At 43.2% G+C, this 18,577-nt stretch overlaps 1 protein-coding gene and 1 long non-coding RNA gene across 2 annotated transcripts in view; both read left to right on the top strand.

Annotated features, from left to right (window-relative positions):
- The window catches only part of LOC146685240 (IQ motif and SEC7 domain-containing protein 2-like), a 173,579-nt gene that overhangs the window by 24,393 nt on the left and 130,609 nt on the right, over positions 1–18,577 (top strand). The window lies entirely within an intron of this gene.
- On the top strand, positions 3,477–7,046 carry LOC146685242 (uncharacterized). Its single transcript, XR_014917330.1, has 3 exons — positions 3,477–3,638; positions 4,910–5,025; positions 6,015–7,046. It is a non-coding gene; the product is annotated as an uncharacterized LOC146685242 (long non-coding RNA).

Raw genomic sequence — 18,577 nt, 5'->3', positions numbered from 1 at the left:
TCAAGGAAGCACGTTGCTTGGACCAGTCGTCCAGGCTGACGCGCGGCTCATCGTAGTGTTTATTTGTGCCTGAACGATGTGACTGGAAGGACGTACCATTGGTGCTCTGAAACCCTTTATGAGTTATTGGTCCCAGGAGTTACATTATTACTCTCATGGCAGCCTGATGGTAAGATGTGGTTCTCTGAATCAGAATCAGAAACTTTAGAATCAGAATCAGAAACTTTATTGTCATTGTCACGAGAACAACGAAATGAAGAATGGTCCCCGATCATTGCATCATCCCTAGCAATATCAAAATATAAATAAAACAATAAAATTCAATAAATAAAATAGATAGAATACTTAAAATACTAATAAGATGTAACTTCAGGCCGTGCATAGATTAACACAAGAGTGGCGTGATGGACATTTTTTTGTAGTATTCAGATGTGTTATTGCAGTTGGATAACAGCTGTGTTTGAGTCTATTAGTCCTTGCTCTGATTGCCCTGTACCGTCTGCCTGAGGGCAACAGTTCGAACAGGGAGTGGCCAGGATGTGAGGTGTCTTTTATGATGTTTTGGGCCTTTTTAAAACAGTGGGCATTGTGTAGAACTTCCAGTGTGGGGAGAGGGCAGCCAGTGATCTTTTGGGCGGTGTTAATGATCCCTTGGAGTGCTTTCCTCTGAGCCCCTGTGCAGCTAGTGTACCAGATGCATATGCAGTAAGTTAGAACACTCTCAATGGTGGCTCTGTAGAAGGACACCAGCAGTTTCTGTGTGATGTTATTCCTCCTGAGAATTCTCAGGAAGTACAGTCTCTGTTGGGCCTTTTTCAGCAGCTCGGAGGTGTTCACACTCCAGGAAGGAGTGTGGCTGATTTAAAATTAAAAACTTTTATTATTTTTTCATGCATGTCCAACATTTCACAGCTAAGGGATAGGGTTAATGGTTCAGTCCAAGGTGCCGTAAAGATCAAAGTCTCCTCTCACCTGCCACACTTTTCACATCCTTACGTATATCATTACTATGGCAACATGTACAGAGAGTCTGCCACCACGCAGGCGAAACTACTGCAAAAATGATCTTTGCTCAAGTTATGGGATTATGGAATGAGATCGCTCCTCCTCTTGATTTTAATCCAGAGTGCTTAACTTTTATTTTACCTCACTAGACTTCACGTCAGTTCAGCATTTGGTTTTACACAGAATGATGACTGATGATTTTTTCCCCTCCTTTGGTTTAGCAATGGCCTTAAGTTGAATGCCACAGCATCTTTAAACAGAGTGGGGACATTTAAGAAAGTTCTCTCACTTTGTGCCAGTTTGTCGGAGAGATTAGGCTTGGGTCAGGGTGTGTGTGCGTGTGCGTGTGTGTGTGTGTGTGTGTGTGCGTGCGTGTGTGTGTGTGTGTGTGTGTGCGTGCGTGTGTGTGTCTGTGTGTGTGTGTGTGCGTGTGTGTCCGTGCGTGTGTGTGTGTGTGTGTGTGTCCGTGCGTGTGTGTGTGTGTGCGTGTGTGTGCGTGCGTGCGTGCGTGTGTGTGCGTGCGTGCGTGCGTGCGTGCGTGCGTGTGCGTGCGTGCGTGCGTGTGTGTGTGTGTCCGTGCGTGTGTGTGTGTCTGTGTGTGTGTGTGTGTGGACTTACAACGTAACCCTTTGGAAACAGTAAATCAACTGTGAGCAGCAGCAGTGGAGAATCTATTTAAAACACGCACACTCACTTACACACGCAGTCCTTGTTACCGTGACAACATGTTTCTTCATTTGCAATGGTTGCCCTTAACAACACTATTGGCATGGCCTCCTTTCGGGAGTTGCTGAAGCTGAAATGCAGCCTCTCTCACTCTGAGCGTTTGTTCATCCACCTTTTTTTGGCTCTGTTGTTTCTATCAGGGATCCTGCAGATTAGGGGTTAAAGGTCAGGACGTGGTGACAGACGCAGCCTGTGCAGAGCACGCCGCAAAAACTGAAGCAACTAGTGTGTGTTTAAAGCTTCACACAAAAACACGCCATCATCAGAAAGAAAGCCGTGTGAGAACTCTTTCACCCCTCTAGCGCCCCCTACAGGCTGCAGGACTCCCTTCACCCCACTGATAGGAAGTGTTGGCCAGAAAACCATATGATCTGATTGGCTGTGTGGTTATTCTTAGATTATCTTGTGTCTCATACACATTAATCATACACACTGTGTTTGCCTGCTCACTAACCTGCCTACAGCCCGCTGCAGTCAGACAGTCCAAAGATGACCCTGTACCTCCTTTTTCTAATCACTGCTCCTTCGTGGTGAACATCATGAGTTAGATTAAAGATGTAAATTAGAATTTATGGTGTTCAGTGAATCCCATCTTGAAGATGGACGATAAAAAGTCTGCTAATACTTCATTACCAAGGCTGTCAGTTTAAATAAATAGGATTTAAATGTCTGAAATGAAGTGTTTGCCACATTTAGTCGACTCTTATTTCCTCTTCAGATGACCCAATGTAACTCCTATCACTGAAATATAAATTCATGGAAATCCTAAAGGCTGAAAGCTGAAAATTTAATCGAGAGACAAAACAAATATAACAGAGCCACAGAATACATAACAGATGGACACAGCCACCATGATGTGACTCACTGGTGAGCTGCTATAGGGGTGTATCGAAGCCAGAAATGACCATATTTGGATGAGTGGGTGAAAAGATAGCCAGTGTCAGCTGGCTAGCTTGGTTAGCAAGCGGCAACTGTAGATTATATGGAGTTTTCTGGTCTAACTGAGCACCTCATTCACCCAAACGTCTGAGAGGGGAAACAACGTTACCATGTGGTGGCTTTAAGTAGCCATTAGAGCAGCTACATTTCTTTATTCTTCAGCTTCAGAAAATGCTCTGCTGATCAAACATTCATGTTGTTTTTGCTCCAGAGCTGACCGGTTTGAAAGCTCTGAGATGTTGTGTTGGGTTCGATCAGCGGCTTCCTCCTCGTCTCTGTGGTTGACGAGTAACCACGTTTAATCGTACCGTTAACTGATGTCAGTTAAAGTCACTTATCTCTTCCTGTGTCCTTCATGTGAGCTCTCAGGACCGCTTTCACACCTCTCACTGACTGTTAATTGGCCAGAAACACTGGCTGCATGTTGCGGTGGCATCGTTGGAGCTGAGACATACTTTCCATGGGATGTGATATAGTAGATTTTTAACTTCCCACTGAGGTTAGCGACCTCTTTAATGGGGGAGACCTGTGTGTGATGGCAAACTGCCCCTTTACCTGATTCTGTCAGGCTGACAATCTTTTTCTTTATTCAAAGGTGCAGACAGTCATTTAATTAAATGGTTTTATGAAAATGCCTTATTACATTTTTTGTATGTGGCCCGCCACATGTGTAGTACGCTAAAGGTGGAGAAAAAGAGAACATATAGGCAAATATTAATTTGTGTCTACACCTTCACACTCAAAATACAAAGGATAGTACCTCTTCACCAAAAAAGAAAAAATGTGAAGGAAAGAGATAAAATAACCAACATCTGGATAAAACTTCAAATTCTTCCTCCTCACCTCAAGCCTCATCTCCTGAACTGAAGTCAGAGCTCTAACACATGATGCATTAACATGATTTTTACTCCCAGTACTGTTGCAGTTACTTATTGTGAGCAGAGCAGGCTACACAACAACAACAGCTGGTAAGAAGCTAACACTATGCCAGCTAGAGTATCCCTCTGATAAAGTTTGATGGCATTCTGACATCTTATGAGAAATTATTCGCATCAGAGTCATCAGTGTTAGAGCCACTTCAAAGAAAGTTTCACTGATGCCACCTAACAGTAGCTAACACTGGCTAACAGCGGCTAACACTGGCTAACAGCAGCTAACAGTGGCTAACGTGTAAAATATAAGGCGACTTTGCGCCAAACAGGTTTTCATAAGTGTTCTGCAAAGCATGTTTTACTGCACATTCATACAGTTTCATGTCATTGGGGCTCCATTTACTCCTTTATCCGGTTGTTCAGTCTGACGTCACTAGCCGTGTCTGGGTCTAAACTCCGCTGCAGGTCCATATATCAAACGATCAAGAGTGGCATTACTGAGAGTTGAAAAACTGTCTAAAGTCTTTCATCTTTAATAAAATGATCAGCGTTCTGCTCTACCAGGTGTAACAATTGAGTTTAACATCCAGGCATCCATGAAAACAGAATGTATGACATTTAACGGAGTTAGAAGTTAGCAGGGAGTTAGCTCGCTAGCTTCCATCTAAATACAATATAGCATGTCCTGACTGCGGGGTTTTGGAAACAAATTAAAACGTACAGCTCTGCTATCACTTCCAGCATAAATGAAGACAGAAAACTAAACAGCAGTGACGTTTGTAGGGTTACTGAAGTTGGGCTAGCTGGTATATAATGATGTGCTAGGTGACCGCTAGCGACACAGCTATGTTAGCATAATATAAACAAGCTAACTTTTTTTCCACTCGATAAAAGTTACCGTGAGTGTTCTCGGTGGTCAGAAACAAATGTAATCGCATGGCAGGATGCTGTAAAAGGACCAAACTTCAGCCAGGAGAACAACTGAGATAATCCATCCACAATACGAGGTTAGTCATTCATATACTGCTGCATGGGCTGGGCTGTAGTTACATCCTAAGGTTTTAAAGACTGAGCTTAAATAAATGATTAGTGGTAATAAAAGCCGAGGGAGGTCAACAGGGATCACTGACTGTTTTAGGAGCTTTTTGAGATCAAATAGAAGAAAATACATAACATTAAACATGTTAACAACACAAAAGCCATATTAAACGCAGACTACTTTAGACCCGGAAGTAGGATTCGTCGCGTCATCACTGAACAACCGGATTAAGTCACCATCATGTTTTGGCTTCTGGCCTTCATCAGGGTCATGGCCACAAGCCGAAATGCGTTGGTCAGTTAATAAAGTTGTTCCTCTCTACTTTAAGTGTTGCTGGAGTCCCTGCGTTGTGAGTTTCTCATCCTCTCCATGCACCTTGGAAGTAGGTGAAGTTGTGCAAGAAAGTTTTGCTGTGATTTTGCTCCACCTCGCAGGTGAGGACTGGTGAGTTCAGCATCTCTGGCACTGATCAGCCATGCCTGTTCACATTTGGGTCTTAGTGGGGAATGAAAAATGATAAGTACATCTTACCTGAGCCTTTATCAGCAAAAAGTAGATCTGTCTGCCACCACACAGCTGAAACTGTTCACATGTCAACGCAGCAGCATGACTGGCTGCTTTCAGCTGTTGTTTGGCTGTTTGCGGGCAGAGTCAGTGCAGCAGGAATCCTTGCAGGATTTGTTCAGTGTCCCTTCTACAATACTTCAGATAGAAATACTGTATGAAACTGTTAAAGGCAGATTGTGTTTGTCTTTTGTGTCATACATACGTTGTTCCAGTGGTGCATGTTCATCTTAAACACAGAATCTCATGACACGTGGCACAAAGGCCTCACTTAAATTCGATTACACGATTAAATTCTGAATGTGAACATCTCTGATCGTGTATTCCACTCAGTGTGGAAAACTGGCTTCAGTGTGTAAAGCATGACGATCCTAAATGTTTGTGTTGGACTACTTTAAGTCAAAGCCTTTATATGTTGATGACTGAAGACGGAGTAACACACACACACGATAATACACACTAACGGCTGAGTCCCTGCATGTGTGTGTGTGTGTTATGACAGGCTGTTTGACATGTGGCAGTGACTCGGCGGCAGGCCGCCGTTAGATGAGCTAATGAGATTCTAATCAGATTAGAGCGGGCTGTAATCTGACAGAGCAGGCCGAGGACAGACAGGAGGCATGATGGGTAATGATGGGACGAGTCCTCGCTCTCCTTTAGGATCTAGATTTTCACCTATTTATACCCAATGATCATAAAATTCTGTCACTCCACCAGAGAAAAGAAACAAAAACATGCCTGATTCAAATATGGCCGCTCTGCCTTCAAGCTCGTCTGCTTGGAGCTGAAAGCCGTATTCAGACCGCTCGTATTTGTGATTTCACCCTGAAATTCAACACTTGAACTCAAACATCAACTTCTGTTTCAAGCTGACCAACTTTCACACGGAGGATCACGAAGGACGAGAGCTGCGTCTACGAGCCAGAGACTAAACAGCAGGTTTGGTCCACGGTGTCCACGGTGCTGGGCTGGATCAGTTCAGGAGTGACCCAAGAGCGTGCCATGTGTGTTTGTGGTGGTGGTTCAAAAAAATAATTCTCTATTGTAGAACATCAATTTATTCAATGCAAAGTCCTTCATCCAAACACAACTGCTTTCATGGGGACCAAAAATTGGTAATTTACTATACTTGTGGGGACAAACAGCCCTCGTGGGGACAAACAGCCCAGGTCCCCATGAGTTTGAAGGCATTTTTGAGACGCAAAATGTGGTTTTAGTATCAGGGTTACAGTTAGGTTATGGTTAGGTTAAGGGTCAGGGTTAGGCATTAATTTTTAATGGTTAGGGTAAGTAGCTAGGGAAAGCATTATGTCAATGAGATGTCCCCACAAGGATATAAATACACACGTGTGTGTGTGTGTGTGTGTGTGTGTGTGTGTGTGTGTGTGTGTGTGTGTGTGTGTAAACCCTCCTCTCTTTCCTCATCTTCTGGCCTTGTGATCGCCTCCTTCATGTATTTAACTCTGTAATAAAAAGTAATGGCCAATGAGCATAAAGATAGCAGCGTTACTTGTAACAAGAAAATGTTTCCGATTTAAATTTAATGCTTTGTTCTGCTTAACTGACTGAGTAATGACGACACAAAGCTCAGACTGTAGCTTGACATGGTGCAGCCGCTGTTTTCAGCATGAATTTATAACCTGTCTTATAAACTAACTTTAACGTCTCAGTTTTCTTGTTTGCTCATATGTGTGTTACGAACATTTTTAAATGACACATTGCTGGCAGCAGTTTGTATGAAATACATTTAAGATGCACATTAAAGATGAAGTAGTACCAAAGTTTACTGCTGTTACGCTGCGTATCACTGTTAATAAGACATTGGTGGTTCAGGTCTTTCTGTTGTTTTTGCTGGAATAAATGATTTTCCCATTTAATCCTTCAGAGGGAATTCATCAGCTGTGTCATGGCGTGATGATGTGACAGTGAAACAGTGTGAACAAGTCTAGCTGCACATCTGGTTAAGAGACCCAGTGGGACTTGTGTAAACCCCACGGGCCGTCGTGTTCTCCGGGCATACTGAGTTTGGTTCACTGATCACTGCAAAGAGTTTTCTGTCAGGCAGGTGAGGCTGTGTACAGAACATCACTACAGTCGTGTGAAAAAGAAAGTTTTTACAGGATTTTTATGCCTTCAGTGCATCGAGTAGTTAAAATGGTCGTACCAGCCGGGTCCTGATAACCAAACTTTCAGCAAATGTAACAACGTCTGTAAAACAGATGATTTGGTAGTTTACTGATCTGGTGTGTGCTAACAAATTACACAACTTTCCAAGGATTGGAAGACTGCTTGGAGAAACTGGAAAAAACTCAAGAGCTCCATCTCAGACGCTACAGGCCTCAGTTAAGAAATGAACACGAATGATTGTTTGCCAGGAGAAAATCTCAGCTATAAAAAGAACGTGACAGCACAGCTTAGGTTTGCAGAGATGCTTCTGAACAAACCGTAAGATATCTGGAACAATGTCCTTTGAACAGATGAGACCAACGTGGAGGTGTTTGGCCAGAACACCCGGCACCATGTTGGGTGAAAACCAAACACGGCGAATCAGCACAGACACCTCGTAGCAGCTGTCAGCACAGCGATGCAGGGCTCATCATTCGGCTTGTTTTGCAGCTGAATTAAACTGAATTGAATTTTCCTGGATGTACTTAGTATTTTCACATGATGTTTTTAAAGTTTTTTTAAAGCCTTGCGTTGTACATTTTGCTGATATTATTTTGGTTTTGGAAACCAAGCAGCTGATCCAAGCACTGCATTGTCATCCATCACCAACTAGTCATTCACAAGGTCACCACAGCCTAATTAGTATGCTGCTTTATCCTGCGTTCTTCTCTAAGCTGGACCTTAAGTGAGCAGTATTTTCTAGTGAAAACACACATGCTTGTTTCTGTTCGTAACATCGATGCCTCTGCATCAGATGTCTGAGTCTCCTGCACGATGATCCTGGTGTCGCTACCTCACCGACCGACCACAGTATGTGAGGACTCAGGGCTGTGTGTCGGACAGGGTCGTCTGCAGTACGGGGGCCCCACAGGGAACGGTTCTGGCTCCGTTCCTCTTCACCATCTACACTGCAGACTTCTCCCACAATTCCACCCAGTGCTTCCTGCAGAAGTTCTCTGATGACTCTGCAATAGTCGGCCTCATCACTGATGGGGACGACAAGGAGTACAGACTTCCGCAGGCACAAGCATTCTCCACTGCAACCACTGAACATCCAGGGTATGGACATTGAGGCTGTGGACAGCTACAGGTACCTTGGTGTTCATCTGAACAATAGACTGGACTGGACTCATAACTCAGACGCCCTCTACAGGAAAGGGCAGAGCAGGCTGTACCTGCTGCGGAGACTCAGGTCGTTTGGAGTGGAGGGCCCACTCCTGAAGACCTTCTATGACTCTGTTGTGGCTTCTGCTATCTTTTATGGTGTGGTCTGCTGGGGCGGCAGCATCTCTGCTGGGGACAGGAAGAGACTGAACAGGGTGATCCGAAGGGCCAGCTCTGTTCTAGGATGCCCTCTGGACCCAGTGGAGGTGGTGAGTGACAGGAGAACGGCGGCTAAGCTGTCATCCCTGTTGGACAACGTCTCCCACCCCATGCAGCAGACTGTGACAGCACTGAGCAGCTCCTTCAGTGGGAGACTGCGGCACCCACGGTGTGGGACGGAGAGATTTCGCAGGTCTTTCCTCCCCACTGCTGTCAGACTCCATAATAAAGACTTTAACTGATCAAACACACACATCCATACATATGCAATAATACTAAGTGCAATAATCCTTTCTGTCATCGTTGTATTTTTACTCAGTTGTATATAGTATTTGTATTTGTATTCTATTTTTATCTTATTGTATATTTATTTTATTGTATTCTACTGTATATAGTATTTTATTCTATTCTGTACAGCTGTGTACTGTATTTATTCTTATTGTATTCTAATTTTTGCCTCATAACTTTTGCACTGTCCACTTCCTGCTGTGACAAAACAAATTTCCCACGTGTGGGACTAATAAAGGTTATCTTATCTTATCTTATCTTATCTTATCTTATTTCTGTGACCAGGCAATTTCCACATCTGTCACCCTACATGACTCAGCCCCCCCCCCCCCCCCCCCCCCCCCCCCCCCACACACACACACACACACCTTTCCACTTGCACATGCTGAGTGCCCTATTCCATGCTCACACGAGTCCTTTGACATTTTGAAATTGCACGCTCCTGGCTGTACACACTCGCTCACTGAACATAATTATTCAGATTTTGAGGCTTACATAACAGCTGTTAAAACTGTGCTTTCTAAAGTCCGTCTATCTGCCCGTTTCTCTCTCTGTCTAATGTGGTTGGTAATGACTGCTAATACCATGTGGACTAGCTGGAACAGTCTTTGTACCACTGTCTGGAGGTTATACGCTGGGCTTCTCATATCTACTGAGTGGCGTACAATAGAGTTGACATTTTGTCTCCCAGCAACATGGACTCTGTCAGACGCTGGAAGCTGTGTCACTGCCTTGTGTTTTCGTCACTGCTTTATCCCCTCGTGATTACTAGAGAAATGAACTGAGTGGCTGAAACATCAGTTTAACTAATACTGAACAGACCTGGGGAAAAGTATGTGCTGCCTTCCTGATTTCTTAGCTTTTTGTTTCAGATCTTCAAACAAATTTTAAAATTAGACAAATATATATATATATATATATATATGTGTGTGTGTGTGTGTGTGTGTGTGTGTGTGTGTGTGTGTGTGAGAGAAAGAAAGAAAGAAAGAAAGAAAGAAAGAGAAGTTGTGCCAAAGCATCTCAATCTGATTTAAGTCCAGACTTTGACTCTGCAGAGTCGAGTTCACGGAAAGTCGTCCAGATCCCGAAGGAGCAAAGAAGCCCAAACCATCACATTACCACCTCCATGTCTGACTGTTAGTGTGATGTTCTTTTATGAAATGCTGTTAGTTGTATGCCAGATGTAACAGGACTCAAACCTTCCAAATAGTTCAGTTTTTGCCACAGAACATTTTCCCAAAAGCCTCAGTGATCCTCCAGATGTTTTTTAGCTTTGAAGCCTTTGTGTTCTTTTTTGGTCTTGTCCTCAGTACCCTCACATGGATGCTGTTTTTGCCCTGTGTCTTTGTTATTTGTTGAACCATGAATGCTGATGGAGGCAAAGTGAGGCGAGCAGTTCTGGGTTCTTTGTGACCTCCTGGCTTTGTCATTGATGACCTCTTCAGATCGCTTTTATTCCCTCAGTAAATGAAATCATCATTCAAAAACTGCATTGTGTTTACTCTGGTTATAGTTGTGAGATGATCTGAAACATTTCATTGTGACAAATATGCACAAAAAGGAAATCAGGAAGGAGGCAGCACTGTATGTGTTATACATTAATTAATCAATTCCATATATGTTGTACACTTAGGGCAGCACGGTGGCACGATGATCAGCACCGCTGCCTCACAGCAAGAAGGTCCCAAGTTTGATTCCAAACCTGGCCGAGGTCTTTCTGTGTGGGGTTTGCATGTTTGTTTGGGTTCTCTCCGGCTGCTCCGGCTTCCTCCCACAGTCCAAACACACGCAGTTAGTGGGGATAGGTTAAATGGTAACTCTAAATTGACCATTGGTGTGAATGTGAGTGCGAATGGTTGCTTGTCTCTATGTGTTAGCCCAGTGACAGACTGGTGACCCGTCCAGGGTGTACCTGCCTCTCGCCCTGTGGTAGCTGGGATAGGCTCCACCCCCCCCGCGGCCCTGACAAGGATAAGCATTAGAGTATAGTCGGATGGATGTACAGTAATACTTATGTACCTGTCTGTACAGTAGGTGGGCCAATCTGAACAAAAGCTTTGTACGTACATTGACACACACAGCAGTTATTAACATCCATATGTTTAAAAAATCATTTATTATTTTAATAATAAAATACATTTTTTTGATTCTCCTATATGCTAAGCTCACTTCATCATCGCCCTGCGAAGGTGATTTTCTGTGGTATGTGAAACCACCAAGCAGATTTCATGTGTCGCGTTCAGCGTGTCACCGAATGACCAAAGATTTGTACCTGTGAAGGAATTTTGTTCTCATTTGAAAAATCTCTGCAGACCTGGTGAAACCTGCTCACAGAGCGGCTTTTTACTGTTAAGAAAAATAGTTAGTTGGTTGCCATGACAACACACGGTTTACAGTTGTTCAACTTGTTGGAAAATAACAGAATTACAAAAATAACAAAACATTTTTAGCTGTGGTGTTCCAGTTGTTTGCCTCGAAGATCATAAAAACAGATTTAATTTCTCATGCTTCAGACAAATAGTAAATAAACATATGTAATTATCTTCATGTTCACCTTAGTGACCTTTGCTGGCACGCTGCTGTCTTTCTCACACCACTGCATATACATTATTAAAGCTAAAGAAATGAGCAGCAGTCACATTCATCATGACGTCGTTAGTTCGCAGTAATTAGTAATGACTTAATTTGACAGTGATGCAGGATTATTGATCAGCAAATAACTGATTTCATTTCATTTATTTATTTATAAAGCACATTTAATAACAGCAGAGAGTTGACCAAAGTGCTGTACAAAGTAATAATCAAACATGACAGTAACATCAACAACAGGTAAGAACATTAAAAGAAAATTAAGATCAAAAGAGTACAATATGTTTTAAGATGGGTTTTAAAAAGAGTGAGTTTCTAATGTGGAGAAGTAGATCGTTCCACATCTTCGGCGCCACCACCACAAATGCCCGATCCGCCCTATGAACCATCCTAGACTCATGTACGGTGATAGCAGCCTGACCTGGCTCACACTCTGCAGTGCCTCCCTCTCTCTCTGTAGGTCTCTGTGTCTCTTGCCCTCTGCAGTGTGGCAGCAGTATGGTAATGAATGGCTCCAGCTCGCTCTGCAGTGGTAGCAGCTCGCTCGCTTCGTACTCATACCACTGCTGTGTGGACTGGGGGGGGCAGAGAAGGAGAAAGATGAGGTGATTCATAAAAGACTTGACTGTTATTTTATCTTTTCTGCTGTAAACAATAACGTCACTTTTCATTTGTGTGAGGCTGCAGACTGTCAGCAGAGACTGCAGGAACAGTGGTTTGTGCTGCGAAAGGCTCGTCATGAGGGGTTCTGTATGGAGCCTGTACACTCACACACATACATCAGCGTCCTCACACTGATCTGAGATCAGAAACAGATGGAAGGTTTGAATGCTTAAAAGCCTCGTTGTGATAAAACCGTCTGAGACAGAAATCTTAAAAAGAGACGATCCTGTAAATATTTAGATTGCTTTGGCTTAAAAATAATCAGATCTAAGTTATTACTGTACATATTTGTGAGGCGCCCACACGCGACGCTACATCTAAGGGTAGATTTTCCTCCCGAATCACTGACCTGCTTCATTTCAGTGAAGCTCCCACCTGCTGCTCTCTGTGCTGGGTCCTACATACCACAGTATGGAGAAAGACTGGAACATTAAGAGAAATCATCATCATGATTTCTATACATGTAGAAATTTTCTGGGATAGCAAACCAGAAAACCAGATTACAAGTACTTCATCCAACATGCAGACCAACTGCAGCGAACGCCAGCAGGGAGACGCGCTGACAGGTAACATTATGTAATGTCAGGGTCACCAGGACGCTGCACTGAGCACAATGTGTACATCAGCCTGGATTTACACTGTACATCCGGCACTGTGTCAGCGTGTGCTTGCAGGCAGCGTGGCATACATCAGGCCTGCAGCTACACAGCGTGACAGGGAGCGTGCAGCAGACCAGCAAAGTGTCACCCTGTCACAGCGAGTGGGATGAAATGTGAGAAATACGACGTCATCTCGGTGAAGCGTTGACGCAGCAACTCGAGCTGAACTGCAGCGTGCAGCACTGGGCTCCTTGTGGAACTGTTTCTGGTGTCTGTGCAGCCATCTTCACTGTGCTGGGAGGCAAAGGTTACAGAGGTGAACCTCCATGATCACAGAGTTCATGTGCTAACACATGGAGAGAGCTCATAGTTTTCATTTTTAACAAAGGGAGAGTTTATAACCGCTGACTTCTCACACGTGTCCCAACCTTGAGTTGTATGCAAGACCTCGACAGGCTTGGATTGTTCCCTATTTACGGTTCTGTGCAAAAGTTTTCAGTCAGAGTCATGTCTTTATATTTTGATGGGAAATAGGTGCAGTGATTTTTTTAAACCTCTCAAAACCTTGGTGGAAGTGCAGCTAATTTGCCTCATTAGCAGAGTTTGTACAGTTATGACCTTTGGCCTTCAGCACAGCATGAAGTGACTGAGGCAGCTTTCTTGTCCTTTCTTTGAGTTGTCTTCAGGAACAGTTCTCCAGGCTTCTTGAAGGACTTTCATTGCTCGTCTTTGGATGTTTCGGACTTTTGTACCACTCTGTGTCAAGATGATCCCCACAGCTTCAGTGATGTGGAGGCTCTGTGGAGGCCGGTCCTTGACTGATAGCGTTCCCCTCTGTGGTTTTCTGTCCTGGAATGCTTTCACTGCACTGCCAGTGTGTTTGGGATCATTGTCATGCTGAAAAATGAAGCCAATCAGATGCTTTGTAGATGGTATTGCATCATGTACCGTGTTCATAATTCTAGCAATTTTGACAAGCTCTCCAACACCACTGGCTACAGTTCAGCCCAAACCATGACAGAGCCTCCACCGTGCTTTACAGATGTGTTATCTTTGTCATTTTTCATTGATTCAACTAAATAAATGGGAACAAACACTGTGCTTTTGCAACAGGCTGCTTTTGCCCAAATTTACTATTTTAAATGAATTATTTGCTAAGTTGTCTGTTATGTGTAGAGTTTGGTGCTTTTTTATGTTTGAGTGATTTGACTTAGAAAAAAAATGAGTGAAAAAAAGGACATGACTACAAACTACGTGAAAAAGCAGATGCCCAAAAACACTTTGAAAAACCTTACAGAACTCTGGAGAACTATCAATATGATATAAAGAAATGAGGAGTGACTCGAGAATGCTGGACGGACTCAGGCTGGGGTAAAGCAGGATCTGCATCTTAGGAGATGGAATTTAGTGACGGCTTCACAAAACACCTCTAGACTGGGAAACGCAAAGAGTTAAAGAGTAAAAGCCACCTGAAAGAATTATTAAAATGATAGAAAACTGGTTAGACTGAGCAGAGTAGATCATTATCTCTCAAAGCAACTATGCCTCAATGATGCGCTACTTAAAAAATAACATATATATAAATAATTCGTGTATAATTTGTGCTAATACAATTTTAACACAGGAGCCTGTGGCTATGAGTCGATTCACTTTTGGAGCTCAGGCGGCCTTTAGAGGAACTGCACTTCACATTTTCATCAGTTTCCCAGCCCTGAAACTTGCTCGAGCAAAACCTGATGACATCCTGTACTTTGTACTAGAGCACGTGACACTTTATCATTGTTAGCCCCGGATCCCAGAAACCAATCACGGTTTAGATTGTTCATTAGCTGATTAGTAAATCATTTTTATAGTAGTTTGTGTTGTTTTTAAGCAAATCCCCAAATTTAGTAGCAGATTGTTACATTTGGAACTTTGGAAAGTAAAAAAATTCCTGCGTGATTTGAGCCGTGTTAGCCTGTGAGCTAAAACTAAAAACATCAAAATGTCTTTGCTATTTGTAACATGTTTGTCCTAGTTGTGTTTAATATTCAGAACTGATCAAAGCTTCTTGGTAATAAATTTAGAATGAGAGTGTTGTGGAAACGATGCCATACAGGGTAGTTAGCAGAAAAGATGTTCCAGGTATCTCAGAGAAGCCTTCTGTGGACGGAGGTTGTCTCAGTGTGTTTATGGGATGGATCACATAAACACTTTATGACTCTAGCTGTATGTTGGGGATGGTCTGCTTGCAGAATTAACTTAGCATCAGTTACATAGGTCACAAAAACTGCATTCAGAAGAGGAATGAATGGTGACCGTGTGAATGTGAAGCGACCTGGTTTGAACGCTCTTTCTAGATGAAGTTCACTTATTTTCCAGCTTTTTTTAGGCTCATGATTTGAGTTCAGATGGACCGTTTAAAAGTGTTGAGCTTGTATTTAAAGGTGAACTCTTCCCGCCAGCAAAATGTTTCTCCTCTTTCTCATCATCAGATGAGATGACCATCAGATGGTCAAATGACAAGCTGCAACAGTCCAAAGACAGACTGTTGTCCCTTTAAGAAATATTTAACACAGAATTTCATAAAAATTGAAAGAAACACAATTCGTGTTGCTTAATGTTTCATATTTAATTCACTTTGCCTGTACAGGCTCTTTTAGCAGATCTGTGTTTAAAGGGCAGACTCATCCACAGTGTGTGGACATATGGTGTGTGGTCCCCAAATGCTTCCACACCTATTTTTCACATGGTCTAGTGTCATGATTATGCATTCAGTGTGGCTCTCTAGATTTCTCTGCTTGTAAAGAAGACAAACAAGAATGATATAATATTAAAATGTTTTGATAAACATAATTTTTAATTCACCCATATTTTTCCACATCTTAAGTCATAATAAAAAAAACTGAAAGCCTTTGTGTGGATGTACAGGACAAAAGGAACATTTGAAAGCAGGAAAAGAAAAATATGCCCCGTCATCTCTTTAACCACCCACACACCATAATACATCATAACCTGTAACACAAGGACATGCAGACTGTTAACTGACAGATTGCAAAGTTCAGCAAGCATTTAGAGGAAGTTCCTTGAGGTTCAGAGCTCGAGGTCCACAACGCATATCCTTGCACCGAGCACTAAACCTGCACCTGCTACTAATGGAAACATGAAGTAAACAGTCAAAATGTGGCTTACCATTTGGCAAGAAATTAGCAGCCAAGCGACAGTAACAGTTATCGAGCAGGAAAACGACTGGTCGTCCTCTTCCCCTCTGAATATAGAGCGGACTATCTTTATCTGTGCATCATCCTCCCTCTCCTGACTCACTGTACACTTTACATGTACTGCTTTGATGCTAACCGCTAGTGTTACGGGCCGAGACTGACTGTGTGCTAACCATAAGCTAATACAGTGTATCTTCTAACTGCTAAGCTAACACTTGTGATTGAATGTTAGTGCTGTATGCTGGTATGATTAGTTATAAAACTATACTAACTGCTGTATGCTGCCATTGATATTGTGTGCTAAGGCAATGCTAACATGTTAAGCTAAGAATGTTAGTTGTAAGTGTGTGCTAATGCTATGCCGCTGTTAATTATTGTGCGCTAAGCTAATGCTGATAGAGTTAAGTGTGCTTTTTGCTTCCATATTATTATCCTCACTAGTTTGCTAATGCTGCTATTAATACTTTGTGCTAAGCTAATGCTGATAGTGTGCTGTAATGCTGACTGTGCTAATGGTGTTTGTTTATCTGTGCCGTCTGTTGTTGTTGTTGTTGTTGTTGTTGTCTACCTTTCTCTGTTTCTCTCTTGACTTTATTTTTCTCTCTTTTTTCTCCCTCTCCCCAACTCTCTATCTTTCTGCCTCTCTCTATCTCTTTCTGTCAGGTCTTATTCCTCCTCCACCACCTGTTCTACTACCACCACTTCTTGTCGTTCCTCCAACAACCCTACTAGCATCACCACTCCTTCCTCCACCTCCTCCTCCTCCTCCTCTCTCTACTCCTCCAGCCTACCTCCTAACAGCCACGCCACCTACCATCAGTACTGCTGTCCCGCGCGCCTCCGCCTGCCCAAGCCTCCCTGCGCCCTGCCCCCCGCCAAGCACCACGAGCAGGCAAGGTAAGGGCCAGAGTCCCCCCTCCTCAACACCCAGCCTCCCCACCCACTCTCTCTCAACTCTGCCTCCACCCACCACACTGCCCTGGTAGCTTCTTTACCCCCAACCCCAAGAGCTCATCCAGCAGCAGCGGTGAGGCCAGTGACCTGACGTGCACTCAGAGCGAATTTATACAGTTGTTTCTGCACTTCTACATCACCCCAGTCTGCACAGATGTTCCATCAAATCCATCATCCTTCCCCCTTATTTTGTGAGAGCGGAACAAGAATCGTAAGAAGCGAGTCTTTTCATAATCAAATGACATTTTTCAGACAGATTTGCCAGTTGCTCCCCAGTTTCCGTCTTTCAAATGTGCATTTGTAGCCTTTCTTATATTTATCTAATTACAGCCTGTATTCCTCTGGGATTGAAAGTGTTTGAAATTTCATCTTTGGCATTGTGATGTGAAACAAATAATCCGTTACTTGACACACTGAGCGGCAGATTGGTCGATAATAGAATAATCATTAGTTGCGGCTCTAACGGCTTTATTCGTAACAGAAAAATGCTAGATGGGATGCAAAAATCACATAGTTGTATGGAAATCATTTGTTTTTAATTAAGCACATTTTATAGCATGGTGTGATTTTCCACCTCTGTAAATTTTAGCGCACAGGAGGTGGGAATTTAGGAGCATTTTGATTGGCCCCCAGCCGACATGATGACGGCAGGAAAAAGATCCAGGGTCCATCCAACGTTATTGTTGTCTTCATAGTGCTGCTGACTGAAGGCACAGTATGGCTGCAGGCCGGCTCACTGCCTAAAGAACCAGAATAACGGACCTTGAATTATTTCGTTTTTTCAAATCTAAAGACTAAAGTTTGCCTGGATTACTTAAATTCGCTCTAAATGCATCGTGTTGTCACGTTCAGCCTCACCCGCTCCCTCGCCTCCCCTCACAGTACAACAGCCTCCCCCACTCACACAACCATTGCAGCACTGAAGGTGAAGCAGCCTCTCCAGCCGCTCCTGCCCTCTCATCCACCTTCTCCCCAAAACATCATCAGCCATCCCTCTCTTTTTCCTCGATCACCTTCATCAGCCCCCCACCTGCCTCCTCCTCCTGCTCGTGCTCCACCTCCTCCATGCTGCTCTGAAGCATCACATCTCAAAGCTGAGCACCATAAACAGACCAGTTTAAGAGCTAATGACTCACCAGCAGCAGAAAGGCTCTTTTTTACATTTTCACAAAGTTCACAGAGAATAACAAGTGAAATAAAAATGATAACATACAGGAGGTGAGTGTGTAGTAATATCAGAAAATCAAACAAACCAATTACACTCTGAAATAAGAAATATCTGATTTATAACATGACCGATCGCAGAAAGCATTTATACTCTTACATGTACAGTTTATGCAGAACATACAGCATAAATGACTTTGAACATCAGGCAGTAAAAGTATCTCTAATCTAAATTTCTAATGTTATAATTTCACATATTTCTCTCTGACACAGACCTTAGTGTCAATCAAGGAGGATTCAGTCTCACACGTAGACGTCAGCCTGAGGCAAACACATTCACACAGTGCACACAACACGCCAAGAGTACCAACAACCGTCTTTGTGGTGCTTCCTGCAACAGGACGAGTCTCAAGCAGATGAAGACAAACAACTGAGATATTTGTTAAAGCAGCAGCGTGCAAGTTATTCAGATCACATCCACGCACA

The sequence above is a fragment of the Copadichromis virginalis genome, linkage group LG20 (assembly GCF_057382275.1).
Source record: "Copadichromis virginalis isolate Kocher_CV1m ecotype Utaka linkage group LG20, C_Virginalis_male_GT1.1, whole genome shotgun sequence".
In the NCBI taxonomy this organism is placed as follows: Eukaryota; Metazoa; Chordata; class Actinopteri; order Cichliformes; family Cichlidae; genus Copadichromis; species Copadichromis virginalis.
This window is presented reverse-complemented; position numbering and strand designations above follow the sequence as displayed.